The sequence below is a fragment of the Oryzias latipes genome, chromosome 14, assembly GCF_002234675.1.
Source record: "Oryzias latipes chromosome 14, ASM223467v1".
Classification (NCBI taxonomy): Eukaryota; Metazoa; Chordata; class Actinopteri; order Beloniformes; family Adrianichthyidae; genus Oryzias; species Oryzias latipes.
Genome location: NC_019872.2, coordinates 8,241,212 through 8,258,429, shown reverse-complemented (window position 1 = coordinate 8,258,429; position 17,218 = coordinate 8,241,212). Strand labels below are relative to the sequence as shown.

At 38.2% G+C, this 17,218-nt stretch overlaps 1 protein-coding gene across 1 annotated transcript in view; it reads right to left on the bottom strand.

The window, feature by feature from the left end:
* The window catches only part of LOC101175674 (transcription factor COE1), a 90,769-nt gene that overhangs the window by 33,308 nt on the left and 40,243 nt on the right, over window positions 1-17,218 (bottom strand). The window lies entirely within an intron of this gene.

Sequence of the window (17,218 nt, the reverse complement as noted above, 5' to 3'; positions counted from 1 at the left end):
TGCTCCTACACTGCCTCCTCTGTGTCTCTGCTCCTGCTTGCTTTCTTTAACGGCCTTGTTTCACTTGCCTGCCAAGTTTCTTGTCGATGCTTTCTGACAAGATCATGATATTCACCATTTTCTATATGAGCACAGAGAAAAACAAGTCACCATTTGTGTGTCTTAGTAACTAATATTAACTGCTTAGATACTGGCAAGCTTTTATAGCGAGTGCAGGGCTGTGTGATTTCTTAATATTCACAAGCGTTTTCACAAATTTGGTAACAAATCCAGGCATCTTGATTCATCCAACATTCCTCGAGTGTTGACCTGTTAGTTGAAATTCTACATTGTCAGTTTATTGTGAGCTTTATTCAGTATGTTGACTTATTGGAAATCAACTTCCTGTTTCCTGTTTACGCTAACGTTGGTACTGTTTAATGTGACAGCGTCAGATCGCATTGCCGGACGTCCAAGTCCAAGTGGAAGTTGAAACAAGGTTATTAAATACTATTCTGTCTGTTCAGGCTCCCACCACAATAATAGTGTGATTATGTATTACTTCCTGCAAGGAAGACACTTGTTTTGCTCTTGAAGAGTCTTGTACATAAACACTACATGAGCGGCAAAAGTTATAAAACGGAGACAGTTTGAAAAGACTGTTCACCACATGCTGATTTATTCGTCATGGGGTGATTTTACGAGACCATAGAAAGAAAAGCTACAGACTAAAGCAACCATGCAGACCACTACAACAATAGTTTTTAGGTTTACTTTAAAAACTAAACTGTTATGTAACATTACTTTAATAGTGTCATGCCATAAAGTAAAACACACTCAGTACAATAAAAAAAAAAAAATTTTTTTTGGATCTCAGGTTCAAACAAACCATCAACTGACTACATGTTTTTGTGTGTTTCCTCTTCCTTCTCTGTTACCTGGTGACTTGTTTAAGTTTTACTAACTCTAATTTTCCCCAGTAATGCTTCATATTTGTTTTAAATTATATCTTCCATACCTAAAAAGCTTCAGAAACATTTTAGCAACTCTACGACATGCATCTAATTAGCTTAATTTCAGTATTTGAGTGAAACACGTAGAAGCGGATTTTATATTTTCATAATGAAGAAACATTTGTCAGAAAAAAAGAACTCGCAGATTATTAAAACTCACCAGGGATTGCATGTGTTCATGGGTGTGTGTACATGTATTTATGTACTTGTTAGGACCCACCCTTGATAAAAAAAAAAAAAAGTGAGGACATTTATTGTGGTTAAAGTTAATAAAAGAATGTTTTTTATTTTACTTTTTTTACTTTTTTAGGATAAAATTGTTTTAATGCTTAGTGTTAAAACTAGATCACAGTTCATGGTTAGACAGTCATTTGGGATGTTGGGGGTTAGAAGCCAGGAAATACTATTTGTGAATGTAAAAGTCACATGAAGATACAAAGGCAAGAATGTCTGTGTCTGTGTTTTCAGGCAACTCATGGGACGCTTTTGAAATACAACTCCTCTGACTGTCGCACACAAAACTAAACAGAGCCCTGTTACAGGAACCCAGGGGCAGGAAACTATTAAAAATACCAGACTTTTCCTGCAGATCTGCATATATTTTATAGTTACAATCAAAAAAAGAAATGATATGACAGATTTTTATAAGCAATTCAAAATTGCACGAGGAAAACACCAAATATTAGGTTTAAAAAATGTTGCTAGAGAGATACTTTGGGAAACAACTTCCCCTCTTCATACTGTGATCCAAAGACATCACCTTCCAGTGATGATTATGTAACTGTGACCTCACTCAAATCAACAATAGAGGACTGATCCGTGTTTCCATTTGCAGTCCCAGGCTGCATTGACTCAGTTCTATCCCGTGTGTGTGTTTTCTCTCTGCGCTTGAGGCACATTAGAAGTTTTTTTTTTTATATAGTTTAGAGTGACTTTAGCATTTAGGTCGTCCACACAAATCAGATATTGTGACTTAAATGTTGGAGTAAGAGGGGAAGGAGTCAAGAGTCTGAGAATTTAAGACAAAAAGAAACTGACAGCTGGGGGGGGGGGGGGGTGAGGGGGGGGGGGTGTTCAGGAGAGAAATGGAGTACGGAGGAAAGAATAAAGGATGTGGAGGAGGGAGGGGGGGGGGGAATTATGCGAGGGAAAAAGACTTAAGAGAACTGAGCAGAGCCGAGCGAAGCCGATGTATTTTACATAATGATGGTTGATATGCTGAGAGGTAATTGATAGCTGAGCTGCAGCAGCAAAAAAATAAAAAAAAAATACACCCAGCTAGCTGTCAATCAGGGCTCATCTCCCCAGAGATATGATAATGATGACGATGATGAGGGCTTATCTTCATATTGCTATCATTACTATTAATGCTGTCATTGTTGTCATCTCTGCATATTTAAATGACAGCACAGACCAGATTGGTATATTAGTAGGGGTGCATGATATCTGTGAGCAGGGCAATACTTTCTGCCAAAGCTGAGCTAGTATACTAACTAGTGCTGGGTGTCTTGTTCAAAGTTGTTATTGTCCTGTATGAGCATTATCTAAATGCATGATTGTGACACCTGCTGCACAGGTGTCTGTGGCGTCACCACCTCGGGACAAAGTAGGTAAACAACAACTGTTGAACAAAACGAGGAACTTCTTTGACAAGCTCAATAAATTCAACTATGAATTAAAACCTGAAATAAACATGTGCAAAGCATAACTTTCTAAATATGATTTTTTTTACCACAATACAACAAAAATACCTTTTAAACCTGAAAATTATTTTTCTATTTTGATAAAAGATCTACAAATAAAATAATCTTATTCAAGGGTTATAATTATTTATAAAACAGTAGCATTTAAAAGATTTTAGCTAGCATTTGGATCACTGCTTTAAATTTCTTCTAATTAAGACAAAAAAAAATTGTGGCGGGAACTTTACTTTAGTGTTGTTTGTAACTTTATCCAGCTGTGATTTTACCCTTTAAATAGGCAGAATATAGCTAAAGTTGATTGATTTGATTTACCGGTATTGGTTTATTTCAAACATTAAAATAATGAAAAAATTCAGTAAAAAAAAATAAAAATACAAAACACAGATATATCAAACCCATTCCAGATATTAAGTAATACATTGAAAATAATAAAAAAAAGATTAAAGAAGATGATGGCAGCGTAATTATTCAATATCATAAATAGATGTATTTGAAGTAATGCATAGAGTACACACATAAGTTACATTAGATTCATTAAATGATAATCAAATAAAGTCGAGTAGAATCAGAGTTGTTGCTTGAAAGGGAGTGGGTGGAAGTGATTTTACGTAATCCCACTCCTATTGTGTTTTTTTCTTTTATATGCATTTTTTATATCGTTGCCTTGATCTTTTCAGATCAAGTGTAGGTTTTTCATCAAATAACCTCAGAAAAAATTCCTACATACCTTCAATAAACATCAATATGAGTAACATTTCATGAAACAGATATGTAATACTCACTGATTATTATCAGATAAATGGTCAAACGTAGCGATTACTAATGTTTTAACTACTTGTCATGTATTAACTAGTTGTTGTGGTAATTGTATTGTAACCTAAGGTTAACCATATAAAAGTGAGTTGAATAAAACAACTTATATTCGTTGTAAAAGAAAAAAATCTGGTCTGATAAATTGAGATTTTCTCTGCCCTGCAAGCTTGTGGAGCTGTGATCAGGGTTTTTTTTTCTAGCTGGTTAGGTCTGGTTAGAAATGGGGCATGCCTGAAAACATTAGACCAGCTGGCTGTCAGATTCTTCTAAAAAAAGAAAGAGGATCTCTTCTGCTAAATTCCACAATGACAGTTCCAGGATTCCCCTGATTTGTGAAAGCGTAGGAGTTAGATACTTCATACTTTCAAAGAGTGAGATATCATTTCAGCTGGTACATTTTCTCCTAAGCAGTCCTTATTCAATCCCTCTGAGAATCTTAGAGATGTGCTCAAGTAATCGTCCAAATTGAACAACGGTGATGGAGGATTAGTCCTGTGGTCCTGTTCTACCATTAAAGACCACAAAACAGTTTCATTAATTTCATTTAAGAAGCCTGACTGACTTAAGAGAGCAAAAAAAAAAAAAAAAAAAAAAAGAGAGGAGGAAAAAACAGAGAAGCACAATGAAGAGGTGGGGGCCACAGATGAGGCACCAGACAGGGCGGAGGTTTCTGTGGTGTGTGTTTTAAAGGCTGAAGGCATACTGCTGAATTATAGATGAGTGAGATTGATTTGGAAGGAGAAAAAAGAGGGAGAAGGTGAAAGGAGGTAAAGAGGAAGAGAAGAGAAATGAAAAGGGGGAGGTGTGAGCATGGGGAGTAAAGAGTGGTCAGTGACAGGATCGCTCGCTCCTGGCTGAGCAGTTTTGTGAATTAGGAGATAACTGGCGAAGAGCAGCAGAGACCTGCAGAGCTGCAGATGGTTTTTCTTTGAGTGTGCGCTTCGTTGTATGCGCTCCTTTGTCACCGGTTGCAGAAATAATTCATAGAGGGCGGGGGCAAGTGAAAGAACAGGGACGGGAAAGTGAGTGATGAAGGAAGTGATATTGACAGGGACCTCTTTCTCCTCTCTCCTCCTGTCTCCTCCTCTCTCCGTCAGTCACTCACCAAACCGCTCTCTCTCTGCCTGTGAGAGTACATCTTTCACTCATGCACACACATGCTGACGACCTGAGGAATCTTCCATTTAAGCTGAAGCTGGTTGAGAAAAGCATTCATAAGACTCTTCTCTGGTGAGACAAGGGATTTTATGTTGCTTCGGGTTTTGCATTCTTGGTTCCCCCCACTTCTTTCGCCGAATCTCACTGTTAAGCTACGCTCACACCGAGCATGTGACACATGTTCAAGAACCTGCATTTAGCGTGTTCTTGAAATAGCTCATGGTGTTCACACTGGACAAGCAAGGAGGGGCTTTGTCTTTATCTACTTTTTACTAGCGCATATCTGCCACCTGTAGTTGGAGGAGGCTGCGTGCGAAATGTTGAAGCGGTGCAAATCTTGCTCATGCCTTTTCTATTCCAACATATAAAAGACTTGGTGTCACATATTCTAATTCCGGTAGGAAAAAATGCAATTATTCATTTCTCCTCCCTAATCAATTTTCAAACAGATGGCACTTCTGTGAATTAAGGGGATGCTATCCAAACGCCACTACCAAATCCAAGTCCCTGATTAGTCAAATTTTGACCTGGCTTAACTTTTACTGTGCATTCAAGGGCCGCTCGTTTTATACATAGAACCTAAAAACAGTTGCAGATACTTCAGCAGCTGCACAAGAACTTGAAAGTTCATTTACCGAGCGCATTCATGTGCATGTACGTAGACTTTTTATCAGAAGTGGCATCTGGAAGAACGGTGTGAACGTAACTCAAGAACATCACATCAAATTCTTTGTGTTTATGCTATTCATGCTGTTTTTGAGAACAGGATTGTGAAAGGATGAGACAAACATTTCATCACAAAATATTTTTTTAAACATTCCAGAAATCTTATTAATTTAGTATATTTTCAAAAAAATGTTTCCCGAAAAAGGGATTCAGCTGGTTTTGGATGGAGAATGGTGAATGGATGTCTCAGCTACAACTTTAATATGCGTCTGTTTTTATTGTTCAAACAGTGTCCAAATCTTGGAGAGTTTAGCAGCATTTCATTGGAGTACAACTCAAAACTAATCAATTTGGGTACAAATGTGCCAAATTTGGGGGAATTATGATTATTTTGTACTATTTTACCTTTCTATCAAAGATTTTTTAAGGGAAGTATTTCCATCTTAAAGAAGGTTGTTTGATCCACTGTATTGAATAACTGCTGTGACATTTTATTATCCTTGTACACATTTTTCTCTGTTTTTGAATTGGATTTAATTCTAAATGTCTTATCTACTTTTTGATTCCAATGTTGATTTTTAAGGATCAGCCTGTAGGTAAATATTTACCTAATTTCTTCAACCGTGTTACTACAATGAAATGCAAATGATTTGTTTGACAACTTTATTTAAAACCCACTGTTACATGCTTAGTGAAATGTCAAAACGCCAACATAAACAGAAAGTAGACTAGATTGGAAGAAGTTTGAAACCTTTCTTTACTTTGATTTTAATAAGGATGCCTTTTTATTTTGCATTATGTGAGCTCCAAGTCTTTGGTTGCAGAAGAAAACACATTTAGGTTTACAATTTGGGGAAAATGTAAAGCTATTAAAGTCGGAAAATGTTGAAAATATCTTAGGAAAAGTAGCAAAACAATAAAGGGATTCATTTAGTTTCAGCCAAAAATAAAAAAAAGTAAATACGCTGGAAATGCATGTGCATACCTAAGCATTTAGTATGTTTACAAGGTAAATTTCAATATATCTCTGAGAGAAAGTCATTAAGTTACAGTGTATATAAGAAAAAGTTACAGTATATAAAAATAAAGATAAATAAAACATCAAGCAAATCAAAGTTTCTGTATCTTATCAGAGCAGGAGCTACAGTTTGTGTCGCACCATAAGAGACTAGAAGAACTTCACTCGGATATCCTGTGTATTTAAAGGGATGATATTTTATTTACTCGCCACATCTTGGTGGCATAAAAAATTTAGTAAGAAAATGTCTTTCTCTTCTGAGGTCTGATCTGGATGCTGAATGTCCCATTAAGGCTGTCACTTTAAAATGAACAACTACAAATTACTTGTTTAATGCTATTTTTACATCAAATTACTGTTCCCTTTCAATTCAAATTTACAGGATGACAGAAGAACGAACAGACTACATGTAGCATCAAATATTCACTTGGATAAGTTATGCAATCATGCCATAAAGAACCAAAAGCTCTCTAAAAATGTCCACAAAAACGTTTCTGAATGGAAGATGATGAAAGGAGTTAAGGGAAAGGACTGGTTGAAACATTTTGCCCCCATCCCGTTTGTCAAACAAATTAATGTTGCTGAGGTTCCTCACCTGGGCGTGCATCTCTCTTAAACACACACATTAGCTGCCGCTGCAGTGTGCATATGGCTCACCCTTTCCAAATAAGGAAAATTGCATACATTACCATAACTAATGTGCAAACCACTCCATTTAATATGCTAATTCACTGAAATATTACTGAGCGCCGTCTGTTGTGAATGAATAAATTTGAATTGCAATTAGAATAATCCTTTATAATTAATGAAAACTGTCAACTTTGGTTCAGGAGTAATTTGATTAACAGGTTGATGGGGCACCAATTAAGTGGAGGATGAGGATGAGCGGGGAGGAGGATGAAGAGAAATAAGATGACAAGCTCTTCAGATAATCAGGACCTTTTTCAAGTCTAACGGGAGATTAAACCAAAAATGATGTAAGACCCACATTTAAGGACAAACTTGTCTTACCTTGGTGGGGGCAAAGGAGCAGCAGCGTGGCATCAAAAAGAAAAGATAAACAAGATCAGAAAGTGGAGCCAAACATGTTCAAGACCTTTAAAAACAATTTCTGCATATGCGCTTAAGAGTTTCATTTCAATATTTAATGGTGCTGCTGGGATTCTGTATCAAAAGCACCTCCTACCACTAATTAACCACATCCATGTTGCTGTTATTAGCTAATTACAAGACTGGACACATGCCCTGCTAATTAAGGCTATTAAATTTGTGTGAATGAAAACAACACAGGCTGTACATCAGGGTGCACGAGGAGTTAATGTTTTAATGACAGAATTTAACCGGGGCCTGCATTGCAACAAATCATGGGATCCAAGCTCCAGTATGAAAATGCCGCTGCTCCCACAATTCCCAAATCAATAGCCAAGGTCATTACGTGCAGCTGAATCATATGTTTCACTAAAGTTGCTGCGTGTTAATAATATTTCAACAGAGTTGCAGGAAAAAAAGCTTCTAATTTAGCTCGTTTAGTCAACACTGTCATCCATCATGGTGAAAACACAAAAGACCCCCCTGACTGATGTTTTTTTTTTTCTCTTTGGCTTCTCCCTCCTGACTGTTGTCTTTTCCTCCTCCTATTTTCCCTCGTCCGCCGCGCCTCCTCATTCAACGCTCTTCCTCTCCTCTCTTCCTCTCCTCTTGCCGTTCCTCATTTTCCTTTCATTAGAACAGCGTGTTTTCCCTCATTTGAGCCATCTAATCTTTCTGTTCAGACACTTGAATATTCATGGAATTGTTTTGTTTTGAATATTCAAGAGCCAATTAACATGCCGGGTATGAATAATTAATGATCATTATTTTCTCCCTTATACATTTTTAATAATTCAAATCTATAAATCTGAAAACAAAGTGGCTCGCTTTTCACTTTCTGTGTGCTTTGTGTGTCACTTTGACAGACTATTTAACAACAGCTCAGGAACTCTCCCTTTCATCTGCCAGCAGTCTTTCCTGTTGCCACAAAACCAAGGTGTGTGTGTGTGATTGTGTGTACGATTGTGTGTGCGAGCATGTTGGCTCTCATGAATAAATGAACTTGTTAAAGAGAGATGAAGGGGAAGAAGTAGACAGGTTCTGCTGTCCTGTTCAAAACTACCTGATCCAGCACAACGGCAAGTATGCAGAAACACACACTCACACGGAGGCAAACATGTCAACGCGGTCTCGCTGAAACATGAATCAGTGCTGCATCACCGGCAATACAGGGATGAGCCAGACAGTGAGATGGGTATTTAAAAAGGACTACGAAGAAAAGGGAGAGCAAAGAAGCAGGTGGGATAGAGTGTGGGATGAAGCATCGTCTTTAGCTTCCTTGACGACAGGCATCATTCCTTTTAATCAGAGTCGCTGCTGTGATCAAAGAAACACCAACTCCACCAAAAGAGACAGCAAGAGCTGCACTACAATGGAAGACACTTGGCTGCATGTTTGTGTGTGTCTGCAAGCGTGTGAACATCGCCTGGTGCCTGAACAACAGCAAAGCCATCATGTCTACATGCAGTCACATAACTGAGGTCTTCCAATGCAGTCGGGCTCACCTCCTCCTTCACTGCCTCCTCTCTCCCAAGCATGCAGACCTTCACAGTCACAGGGGGGGGAAAAAAACGGCGCTGACAACTGCCAAACTCTCAACTCCCAAATCTCACTCACTTCCCAACTGAGGTGCAGGTAATTAACTAGACAAAACAACTCAAAACACCTCAAAGATCAAGCACAACCAAGAAGAACTACAAGGAATACACCCAACAATAAGAAAAGGGAAAGATAGGGAGGCAAGAGAGGAGAAAAAACAAGGCGCTCCCACTACAAAACAAGCTCCTGCTCCTAAACAAGGAGCACCAGTCAGGAGCAGTACAACGGGGATGGATAATGATGGAAATAGATACAAATCTGCATGCTGCCACATATTCACCATTTTTTCCCGAAATACTTTAAATTTCCATCATAGTGACAGTAACAAACCAGAGTTTTTACAGGCTAGAAACAAGTTTAAGCAAAAATGAATTTCAGCTGCTAATGAAGGCCAATTCAGAAACCAACTACTGTTGGTAGTTTAAGTCATAAGTCATAGTTTTTGTGCATAATTTGGCCAAGAATTCGATTTATACTTTATGTTTTGTTAAAAAAACATAAACATGGACACACCCCTACTGTAGGTGTATGTATTGGTATTTGCTACTGACAGCAATGCAGAAGAAGCGCCGCTCAATCCGTTGCATCCACAGCGACACAGACAACTTAATGATTACGAGTGATATAAAGAGTTTAGTTGACTTGTTAACATGTTCTTAATACTTATCTGAAGAATTGTATACTAGATATACTAGATTCCTCATATGTTTCTTTAAGCTACATAAACATCAATATGTTAAAGAAGGGAAGCATGCATATAATCACTCTTTTTTTGTTTTCTGTTCCATTATAATAATTTCCCTGTTAAGATGAAATGTCTTGTTCCTGTATTGTGTTTAATAAATTTTTCCCGAAAGGGCGACGTATTTAAAAAAAAAAAAAATTCTTTATTGTGTGGTGTCTACGACTTATACTCCCGTAATATAATACGATGATGGTACTTTAGCCCAAAGTGATCCAACTTGGTTGATTTTTTTTTTTTTAACTGGAGAGTTTCAGGTCACAATGTTTGTAAAAAAATTTAATAAACCATTTCAAAGAAAGATTATTTAAACCTTGAAAGCCTTCAGAGCTGTCGCTGATCTTCTCAAAAGTTGTTATATTGCACCCCGTCACTGTTGAAACAGAACCTTAGGTTCAGCTCATAGCCTTTATCAAGCATGGGCATGGAGGTCATGGAGAAGCTGTGCTTTTTTAAGTCATAAGAATAAACTAATTAATTACATACAGATAAAAGGGTGTACTGTCACTTGAAAGGTTCACTTTACAGGGCGTGCAATTAGCTAAAATCCAGTGTGGGTCCTTATCCAAGGCTCCTAACAGGATGAGCTGAACGGTGAACAAGTCTTTTTTCTGCTTTTTAAAAGAAATAAAGTCACCCACAGTTGATGATTGAGAACTGAGTTTGAGCTTAAGGGTTTTATGTTGAAAGGACAGGTCCCTACCAGCTTTAAATTCAGTGTAGATGACCAGTACAGCCAGTAGAATAAGCAGAATAAATTCCCAAAACACTGTTTGTTTAACATGCTAAACGACATACAGTATATTACATTTTTAAAAATATTCTGAATTTCACTTACAGACATTGTGGAAGATGTATATATAAGGTTATTATTAAATGAAAACAAATAGAAGGAAAAAATTCTGAAGATACTGTAATGAAGACTTTATAAAAACATGAATATTTATTTATGGGTTGGTATTTCATTAAGTTACTTTCTTTTAGAAATATGTCTTAGATGTTAAGAACTCTTAACCAGCTGTCTGGAGCCCACACAGAATTATCTAGACTTTTTGAGGCTCAACTAAACTGGAAAACTGGACAATCACATGCTGTTTTTTGTCAGTGAAAACCTACCAAAATAGTGTATTTCAGTTATATAGATCATTTTTTTAATGTGCATTAATCTGTTCTTCACATACACATATATGGATATACATCATAAAGTGTGTAGTGACTTAATTTTGTCCACCTTTGATCAGAGTATTTTGAATAAGCATAAAGGCATTTCCACTCGTGTACGTGGTCACACATTTGTCTGAATGTGTGTGTGTGTGTGTGCATGTTCACACAATGTGTGAGTCCCTGACTTCTGCCAGTTGTTCCCGTTGTGCCAAACCTCCCAGTGTACAAGAATGGCAGAGCGTAAAACCTCTAATTAGCTCCCACTCAAACCAGGATCACACAAGCAGCATGTATGTTTTTTTTATTCTTCTCTATTTAATCTCTCTGTTGTTTCATATTTGTTTGGCTCATTATGTGATCAAAGACATTAACGTGCTTATGGAGCCCCGATTTAATGTTGAAGCACTAAAAAGCTATTTTTTTTTATTGTCACGAGACGTTAAAATAAAAATGCAAAGAGGCCAAATATGTGAGGAGAAGGTGCGTTTGTATCTATGCACATATAATTGTGCGTGTTTGACTGTGTAAGTGAATAAAATTTCAACTGAGGGGAAACTCCAATTGAGGCGGAAAAAAACGATGAGGAAGACAAGGGGTATTTCAGCTGCCTCTGCACACACACACACACACACACACACACACCCACACGTATATGGAAATACATACACTGGGGCAGTAACTGTTAAATAATTCAGCAAACACAAATACACACTGGAGGGAAGGTGAGGGTAAAAGCACAGCAAAGCTAACAGGCATGCCGAGTGGCCCATAGTGTCAACAACCAATCAGGATGAAGCATAGTGGCCAAAGAGAAAGATGTGACCCACAGTGACCCCAGACTCTAATGACTTATAAACAGGAGTGAAAAATGTGTGTGTGTGCCTGAGTGTGTGTCCTGCAAACCCTGCAGCTATTTTAATGTGGAGATTAATTCTTATTTATTCACACAGAAAAGGAGTGAATGTGAAGACCCCAAGGGTAAGGTTCAAAACAATACAGAGAGGGGGAGGCAGAGACGGATGGATATAGATCCGAGAGAGAGGGCGAAACAGAGAGTGGAGGAGATGGAAGAAGAGAGGGAAATGCAATGAAAATGCAAGAAGGAAGTTTAAAGAGGTAAAACTGCACTCACAATCACGTAGGGAGAGGAGGTTAGAGGGGTGTAAACGACCCTCTTTACGATCCTAAAGGGTGTGGGCATACGCATATTCCTCCTCCCAGCCCCCAGCCCTGCATGTGTGTGTGTGTCCTCATGCAATATTAAATAGTCAGTATGTGTGGGTATAAAGAGTGGTGGGGCTGGGATGCAGTGAATTATATATCACTATTGATTTGTGCTCACACACACACACACACACACACAAAACACACATGTCCTTGCAAACAGGTTTTATTAGATTAAAACTCGAAGCGAACAGCAAGTATCTTGAAGTGACGATGTGCATCTGCAAAAGCAGAAGTTTAAATCCTGAAAAACGACCGTTCAAACTTTTCAAGTTTACAAAGTTTCCACATGGATCAGTGGTTTTGGTTTGGGCTCTTCAGTTGGCATAAATCCTGAGCCACTCCACAGGAGCAAGAAAAACAATCTGTCCTGATGAGAAGCTGGATCTGAGCATCATGAAAAAAGTCCACTATTGTACAGAAAAAAATCTCACTTTTCTTTTACTTGTTATTCCTCTCTCTTGTATTTATGTTTCCCGAAGAAAATATTTTAAAACTCCGCTAATTAGCATTCCTGTGTAGCGCCAGATCAGTTTGCATCTGTACACGCATTGTGCAACATGTTTAACCCGCAGACATTTTTCATTGTTCTCTGTACAAAGAACAAAAACACAAGACAAAAAAAGCATGAGCCATATTTAGGTCAATGGCAAAAACCTTTGCATTTACAGTTTAGTCCAAATTGTCATCAGGGTTTCAAACACAATGGAGTCTTTTAAACTACCAACTGGGGTTAATTGTGGTTTATGAAACACAAACCTGTATTTTCAAGGACCCAGATGCCAAAACAAAACTTCTTGCTATTCAAATCTTTAATGATTGTATTTTTTTCTTTGGATTATAAAGTCCCCGACTTTGAGAAGGACAAACATTGAAATAAAAAAATCCCACCCATACATAATTTGTGATCTACAGAAACAAATACAACTGGAATAAACTGCTGTTAAAACAGTTACCTTGGTACATGATGTCCATTTCTCAAGTGCAAAAGTCTGGTGTCAAAACCTGCTTTAAAGACCCACTGTGATGACAATCATGTTTTGGGTGTTTTTAACATGTTCCTTTGACATTTGTGTCATAACAGAGAACTTGTATTGTGAAAATTCAGCTCAAACTTGCATTTGTGAGCATTTCTTTAATCAAACTGTGAATCAGGAACAGACAAATAAAATGCAGTTTTAAAACAACCCTATTTGTGACAGAAAAATGTGCTGGGTAGGGCACAAGCTCTTAGCAACAGGGGGGCAGGAGGGTGGGGTTGCTCTGCACTCATCAGGTGAATTCCAATGAACTACTGCCACTCTGCAGAAACTATGTCCTATAGGAAATGACATGTTTTGTTTTTTGCTTAAAACCCATAATTAAAAGACCACTGGGAACACTTTAAAATTAATCAAAAGATGATCAGAGTAGGACTTTAAAACACAAAATATTTCAGTTTAATCATTCACTTAAAAGTATTTACTTCATAACACCTAAATATTTCATTAGTACATTGGTCGGCATGAGTTTTTCGTTCCGGCAGCTGTTTTCTTTTGGATTTTAGTTTATAAAACTTTCAACTTGTACAATTTCAAAATGAAAGATCTAAAATAAGATGATTTGGAAATCGGCTCCTATAGATGGAAACATTTCTCTGAATTTTAACTCATGTGAAAAGTTTCTTGTTTGTTCGGCTTTGCACAGAATTGTGAAACATACCACCATCAAAGGATGAAGTCAAGTGACTAATTCATACATTATTCCCCCCATTTCCTACCAACCCTCTCATCTTTTCTCCTACTATCTAGCATTTTAATGCATCTATAGTCATGCTAATGGTCTTCTGAATTCCAAATAATTTCTCCTTTGTGTTATTCTGTCACTCAGCACTGATGGAGAGGAGGTATCTCTTCCTCCTTTCCTCTCTTCATCCTGACAGAATATGATTTTTGACAGAGTCCTGTCAGTCTTTCTATCACACTTATTGTGGGTGTCAGATAATGGAGGTGTGGGGTGGAGAGTGCTGACAGGGCATGTAAAAAAAAAAGAATCGGAGGAGGAGGAGAAGGGCATGCGTTTAACATTATGAGCAGTTTCAACCTCTTTTCATGCTGGTTGACCTTTCCATCAGTAGGTGATCGAGAGGAAAATGTACCTTACCATCAAGGGTGGATGTTAAGTCACGCTCCTTTCTGTCTGGAGTAGATGGGGGGGGGGTGATGTCACTGCTGATGTCAACACAGCTGCAGGTGAAATTGTGCAGGTGGTGGAGGTGAACGAAGGCCCAGCAGTTTGGGTGAGATGGATAGAACGCAGAGGATGCAGTCATAGCTATGGCAATGTATGCATGCCTGTGTGTGTATAAGGGAGTGTGTGTGTGTGTGTAGACGTGTGGGTATGTGTGTGTGTGTGTGTGTGAGAGAGAGAGAGGTGGGCAGGGAGCGGGAAAATATTGTTTTGCCAGTGCAGGTCATTGTAGGGAAAACATAAAACATAATCATCCATTAAAATGCAGCTTCACACCCTCCATCATGTCCACAGTGGGGCCGCTGCCATAAATGCTGTGTGTGGTTGTGTGTTTATGCACACACATTCACATGTGAGCCACGCAGCTATGATAGATCTACGCCGGAAACGACAGAGAAAACGTTGTTTCTGCAGGTTGGTTGAAGATTTGTCTGCATGTGTTTGTGGGTAGGAAAGCATCATGGAACCTCTGTGTCTTTCACTTCAAAGATTAATTCTTATAGTTGGCTGGTTTTTGATCTGTTTACCATAAATTGGTGCATCAGAGTAAAAATTAGAATGTGACGTGAATGAGAAACGTTTACTCTGGATTACCGGACCCTGAATGTACAGTTAAGGAGGCCTATACACTAATACAGCAACAATCCTTTCGTAAAAGCCCAGAAATGTTTCTATTTTTAAAAAAATGTCAAAGAACTAGAAAAACAGATGTTCAGAACTACATCTGGAAATCTGGATTCATTTATGTTCCAAGTGTATTCTGTGCAGTTAATCACTTGTTTGATCACTTATTCATCTGTTGTGATAATAAATCAAACAAAGAAGGTATTTTTTGCATTTTTCCTTTTTTATCCACAAATTCAGTTATTCATAACAGAACTTCATGAATAGACCCAAACTTTTTAAATACAAATGTTTACGTATGTTTGTTTGCTTGACATTCTTTACTGTGTTTAAATTAGATTAAAAAAGCATTTTTGTATGAACACTTTTTATAGAACCTAGAGAAGTGACAGCATATGAAAAAGCACCATCAAAGATATAACCATGTGGCCACTCTGAAAACCTGCATGGATTCTGGATGGGAATCAGTGTTTTGTGCCAGGGAGCGAGACGACAGCTCAACACTCCGACAAATTAATAGAAACAAACCATTAAGCAATGAAACAAGAAGCAAAGAACAGCATCCAAAAGCCAGAATATCCTGCAGAAAACATGTAAACCACTTAAGTAAACAATGACAATCGAACATAAGAAATTATTTAAACAGATTTTATCCTCATTTTCCATCCATCCATTATTAGAACCAGTTGATTCGCTTTCGGGGTCACAGAGCTGATGGAGCCAGCCCAGCTCCAGTTGGGTGAAGGCAGGTTACACCCTGAACAGTTCTACCGTCTGTCACAGGGCTAGACACACTCACATGCATACCTTTAGGAACAATTTAGATTCACTAACCTGTAGAGCATGTTTTTGGACTGTGGGAGGAAGCCAGACTGCCCACAGAAAACATGCATTCAGAGAACATGCAAACTCCTCACAGACATTATTCTAAAATAATGCATTAAATTGAAGTTTGGAAACAAAAATATAAAAAACACTCATAGATAGGGGAATTAATACCTATAGCATTTTTTGATTAACATAATCAATTTGTGCCGATTTAGGCTAATTTAAATATGGTTTTTGGGCTGTATTGACCCCAAAGTTGAGCTTGTTAACCCTTGTGCTATCTTAGATGACCCCACCCTTACATTGACCTCTTCTCCCTACCATGACAAAGGTGGATAAAGGTGGAAAGATTTCATGTGATCCATGGACACCAGTGAAAGATCACAAATCATTGAAGAAAAAAGGTTCAGAGCACTGTCTAGTGGGTGGAAAAACACAACGTTAACGTGCCTAGGATAGCACAAGGGATACAGAGCAGCCGTTTCCTTTTTCAAATTTGTGCTGACTCAGGTGAGAAGTTTCTTTGATGAGTCACTGTTGATAGAACTCGTTGGAATCGTCCCAAAACATGAATGCGATCTGTCACCTTTCTGGTGTGCATTTCAATATTGTCTCACCTTTATTAACTTTTCACATGATCACGTTGAAGTGTAGCAAAGTTGGGAAGAACTGTTATGGCTTTCTGAGACTCAGAGGGAAGCCACTGAGACAAAAACAAAACATACAACCAGTGTGAATAAAGTCCGAGAGCCAGGCTAGACAAGCAAATAATGAGCGTTAGACTCAGATATCCACTAACTGAGTCTATATTTTAAACTTGTACTTTTAATGGTGTCACAAAGACACCATCAAAGACTACACAAGCATGCAACTTCTGCAGTGACACAGTGGTACGCTGTAAATCTCCACTGATGGAGGCGAAGTGAGTATAACTGGCTCCAGCCCGGCAGATCAGAACTGCTGCCAGCGAGCTTACATGTTTGTCATCTAAAAGCTATTCACCCTCCACTTAGCCAAGAACACAACACAAAACAATGGATGGCCCGATCACAATGTGCCATTATCTAAAGCGCGAGCGGCAAGAGGGATGTTTTTTGGGAGGATGAAGAGAAAGAAAGAGGAGCGGCAGAGCAGGCAGTAAAGAAAAAAAAAGAAAAAAGGCAGATGGATGAGAGGGAAGACTGTAGAGAAATCCAACTGTTATTTAAACCAGGCAGCCTCGAAAACATCACAATAAAAAACTTGGCTGTTTGGTCTCCACCTCAGACACTTTGGGGAGGGGGGCAGAGCACAACATGTTCAGCAGAAGGAGGGAGGTGAATGGGGTAGAATTCAAGTAATTAAAGAAGGAATGAAGTGTCAGAAGAAA